We start from the raw sequence: 5,552 nt of genomic DNA on the forward strand, positions 1-5,552 counted from the left end.
AGTTACATGATGGTGTTGTTAAGACTCTAACTAATGTGTGGTATGTTCCTCAACTCTCAAAGAATCTGATTTCTGTTGGTACTTTGGAAGAAAATGGCTACCATGCTCATTTGGGAGATAGTGTAATGAAAGTCACCAAGGGCTCTATGGTTGTGATGAAAGCACCCCGTGTTCATAAACTATATTTTCTTGAAGGGAAGACCATTGTAGGTACAGCTGCAGTTGCTTCTGTTAATGATGATGTTGATAGCACCAAGTTGTGGCACATGAGGCTCGGTCATGCCGGTGAGAAAGCTTTGCAAGGGCTTATGAAGCAAGGGTTATTGAAGGGTGCTAAATCTGGTAAACTTGATTTTTGTGAACATTGTGTTTTGGGGAAGCAAACAAGAGTGAGTTTTGGTACTGCTATACATCAAACTAGAGGTATTCTTGATTATGTGCATTCCGATGTTTGGGGGCCAACAAAAACAGCTTCTTTGAGTGGTAGGCACTGGTATGTCACTTTTATTGATGACTATTCAAGAAGAGTTTGGGTTTACACAATGATGCGTAAGAATGAAGTTCTTGATATTTTCTCAAGTTGGAAAAAATTGGCTGAAAATGAAACTGGCAAGAGGATTAAAGCTTTAAGGACAGACAATGGTGGAGAATATACTTCTAGAGCTTTTCAGCGATTTTGCAGAGATGAAGGCATAAAGAGGCATTTTACAGTTGCAAGAACGCCACAGCAAAATGGAGTAGAAGAGAGGTTGAATAGAACTTTGCTTGAGAAAGTGAGATGTATGTTGGCTCAATCCGGGATGGGTAAAGAGTTTTGGGCAGAAGCTATTACCTATGCTTGTCACATTATCAACCGACTACCTTCAGCTGTAAATGATGGGAAAACTCCTTATGAGGTATGGACCGGAAAGCCTGCATTTGATTATGATAAATTGCATATTTTTGGTTGTCCGGTATACTTTCATGTTACTGGAAGTAAACTTGATCCTAGAGCAAGCAAGGCTTTGTTTGTTGGTTTATGCAATGGAGTTAAGGGCTATAGATTGTGGTGTCCAGAATTGAAGAGACTTGTTATTAGTAGGGATGTGACTTTTGATGAAGCCATTATGTTATCAAAGAAGTCTACTGATGGTGAAGTTAAGAGAAGAGAGAAAGTTACTGAACAGGTGGAGTTTGAAGTCTCTTCTAGTAATCCAAGAAATATACAAGTTGCTATTGATACAGATAATAATGAAGAGGAGGAAGGAGCAGCTGAAATCGTTGAAGAAACTGAAGAAGCACCTGCTAGAAGATCAGATTCTCGAGAGTCTATAGCCGTGAGTAGACAAAGAAGAGTAATCCGAAAGCCAGGTTGGCAGAAGGATTTTGTTGCTTTTGCTTTTAACACCATGAGTGTTGGTATTCCATCAAATTTCCAAGAGGCGAATAGCAGTTCTGAAAGTGAAGATTGGAGCATTGCTATGGGTGAAGAGATGAACTCCTTATTGAAGAATAATACATGGGAACTAGTTCAATTGCCTACGGGTAAGAGAGCTATTGGCTGCAAATGGGTGTATACAAAGAAAGAAGGCTTTCCAGAACAAAGTGGAGTGAGATTTAAAGCAAGACTTGTTGCTAAAGGCTATGCACAAAGGGAAGGCATTGATTACAATGAGATTTTCTCGCCGGTAGTAAAGCATTGCTCAGTTCGTATAATGTTGGCTATGGTTGCGCAGTTTGATCTTGAATTGGTGCAGCTAGATGTCAAAACAGCGTTCCTCCATGGTGATTTGAATGATGAGATTTATATGTCTCAACCTGATGGATATCATGTGGACGGGAAAGAAGATTATGTTTGTCGATTGAAGAAATCCTTGTATGGTCTGAAACAATCCCCAAGACAATGGTATTTGAAGTTTGATGAGTTCGTGAGAAGCCAGAAGTATAAAAGAAGTGATTATGATCATTGTATATATTTTCGGAAGCTGCATGATGGGTGTTTTATATATCTGTTGTTATATGTTGATGATATGCTCATAGCTTCAAATAATATGAGGGAGATTGAGAAGCTGAAAACTCAGATGAGTAAGGAGTTCGAAATGAAGGATCTCGGTGAAGCAAAGAAGATTCTTGGAATGGAGATTACAAGGAACAGAGAGCAAGGTATGGTGTGCTTGACACAAAAGCAATATTTAGAGAAGCTACTGAAAAAATTTGGTGTAAATGATGATACAAGATCTGTAAGTACACCATTAGCATCTCATTTTAAACTCAGTGTCATGCAATGTCCTAGAACTAATGAAGAAGTAAGGCATATGTCTAATATTCCTTATTCTAGTCTGGTGGGTTCTTTGATGTATGCTATGGTTTGTTCAAGACCTGATATTGCACATGCCGTTGGATTGGTGAGTCGATATATGCATAACCCAGGTATGGAGCATTAGAAAGCTGCAAAGTGGATATTGAGATATTTACATGGAACTAGAGATGTTGGTTTGTGTTTTCAGAGAAATAATTCTGGAAATTTCACTGTTGGTTATGTGGATTCTGACTTTGGTGGTGATTCAGATGATGGGAAGTCTAGAACTGGTTATCTGTTTACTATGGCTCAAGCACCTATTTGTTGGAGATCAATTTTGCAAGACACCCCAGCTTTATCAACAACTGAAGCTGAATATATGGCCGCTGCGGAAGCTGTAAAGGAAGCTTTATGGCTACATGGGTTAGTGAATGAGTTGGGGATTTCTCAAAATCAGGTGGAGGTTCATTGTGATAGTCAAAGTACCATTCATTTGGCGAAGTATCAGCTTTATCATGCTAGAACCAAGCATATTAATGTTCGTTATCATAGAATTCGTGATGAAGTTGAGAAGGGAAGGATTGTTCTTGTGAAGATTAGTACTGAGAATAATCCAGCTGATATGTTAACTAAGGTTGTTGCTGCTGCCAAGTTCATTCATTGTTTGAACTTGGTTAATATTGGTGCTTGATTGTTGTTGGATGAGCAGATGGAATTTGTTTGATGTTGGTTTAGCAAGAGTGATTCTTGTTAAAGTTGGAAGGGTTGTAAGTTGTTGTTTGTTGCTGTTGGTTTTTCTTCTGGTTTTGGACAGGTCTCGTCAAGGTGGAGATTGTTGTTTTTTGACTCAACCTTGTATGGAGCAAAGTAGTTGTTTGCTGTCTTTAAATGGACAGAGATGTAATAACCATATGTAGAGGTTATTTGGTGTTTTGAGTTGGGTGATAACTGCCCAATATGTAGTTAAGAAAAACTGCATAACTGCAGCAGTTTTGTTTGAGAGAAAATAGAGGAGTATTAAAAGCTGTGTGCTTCTCTGTTGTTTGTGAAGAGTGATAGAACTGTAAAACCATCATTCTCTTTGATAGTGAAAGTTGAGTAGTTCCATCTGCTCCCCAGATGTAGGCTAATTGCTGAACTGGGAAAAGTGTTGTGTGTTGTTTCTTTTCATACATTGCTGTGTTTTGTTTGGTACTTATCTGATTATAGTTGAATACTTTGCATTTGCTGCTATTGTGTGAATTTTGTAAGTACTGGTGTGTCTTCTTGGTGTTTTAAGCACAACATGGGTTCTCATGTCCAGGTTCATTGATCAATCCAGAAATGATGTTTACAGGTTCGTCTTTGATTTTGGTTTTTACTTTTTCATTAGTTCCGATAGAAGCAAGAATCAATTGCCTTTAATCATCGCGTTTAGTGATGCAGGGGTTTAAGGTTGGATATTGGGTTTGTTGTCAACAACTCCATTGCTTTTGTTTATGCTCTAGTCATCAGATTTTCTTGGTCTGTCATTCGGTAACTCTTTTCATTTCATATAGAGCAGTCCCAAGATCATTTCCCTTATTCCACTTTTGTTGCTGCCACCACAAGCATGGTACTTTCTTTGCACAACTCCATTTTGTCCTACCTTTGTGAATGCGATATCAACATTTAATGGAAAAGATATGATCTTTATTTAATTGGCATTATCAAAGTAATGAGCATGTTGTTGGGGATCTAGATACATTTTTTACGTCTTATGAACATACTGAACAAGCATATAGCACAATATGAGTTGTATATATTGTCAATCTTGAAGTGATGTTTCTTATTACGATATTTCCGCAGATCCTAATCCATCTGTTAAAAATGATTAACGACTGAAAAATCCCACATGAAGAAGGGATTGCAAGCATATACATCATGTCTTAATTATATCAGTTACATCCGTGGGAGTACCTCAGAGGTAAGCCACCATGAACTAATGTGTTGAATATCTTTGATTTCCATATGGTTGTAATTAATAGAGCTAACAAATGTTTATCATTGCATTCTTATTATTGTACTCATTCAGTTATTGACTTATCTGCTGTTCTTCTTTGTCGACACCTACATACTATGGACCTATAGGTTCGTCTACTTAGTCACTGAAGTATAAAGGTATGCATGCATGTATAATAGTTGGTCCTAAGTTTCATTTTTATTATTTATTATATGCAGATCCTATGCCAAAATTATGGGTGTCGGTGTTATGTTGTTGTTCCTCATGTGCAATTCTGCATTATCTCAGTTTTCTTTTCTTACACAGGTTTGCATTTTTTAAAAAATTATGTGATTCATTTTTGATTGAATAACATTGTGATTTGAGCATTTTAGGATTTGAATTTGCATATTGACAATTATGTTACATTGTGTAACTATTTTGATTTTTTTTTCATTTTGCAGAATTGAATAGCAGTAAGTCGTTGCACTGTAAATGTTTTAGACTGTTGATTTGGGGAACAGTTAGGTCTTACATACAACTGTTTTATCATTGCAAGCTTCAGCTGATTTATCAATAATTTGATATATTTTATATATCTATGATAATAGTGCTACATGTATTAAACACATTCAAGTTTTTATTAAGTAAAATGTATATGAAATTGGTCATTCATCAGGGTTCTTTTCAAGATAAAGTAGACTGCATTTCTTTTCTCAAAAATAAAGTACGTATATGGCAATTACATTTGTGTACTAGACTTGAGTAAACCATCAACTTAGTTTCCACCCTTTTTTACTTTTGTTTAATTCTGTTTCATTCGTCTTTCGTCGATATTCACATTGTGTAAAATGACAATTCAACATCACTGAAATAATTGTTTTTAGTCGATTCTAAGAACATAGACGCATTTTTTTCTGTAAAAGATGAAAAATGATTTGGAATTTCGGTGGTACAGAGATTTAGGATTCTGATATTTGGTCTTTTATCAAGAAGAAGAAAGAAGGCAGTTATGGATTTCTGAGTTACAGGTGAGCTCTACCATTATCAGCAGCTAAAGCCTGGACAAATATTTTTTGTTCTCTGGATATGTTGGGGGTGCTATTATTTTGTGGGAGTATTATGTTCTGAAGGAGAGCCAGAAAGCTAATTTTTTTTTATTCTTTTATTTTAGGAGTTTTGACTATATCTACCATGCTGTCCATGCATTATCAGCAGCTAAAGTCTGGATAAATATTCTTTGTTCTCTAGATATGTCGAGGGGTGCTATTATTTTGTGGGAGTATTATGTTCTGAAAGAGAGCCAAGAAAACT

The sequence above is a fragment of the Fragaria vesca genome, unplaced genomic scaffold (genome assembly GCF_000184155.1).
Source record: "Fragaria vesca subsp. vesca unplaced genomic scaffold, FraVesHawaii_1.0 scf0513067, whole genome shotgun sequence".
Lineage (NCBI taxonomy): Eukaryota > Viridiplantae > Streptophyta > Magnoliopsida > Rosales > Rosaceae > Fragaria > Fragaria vesca.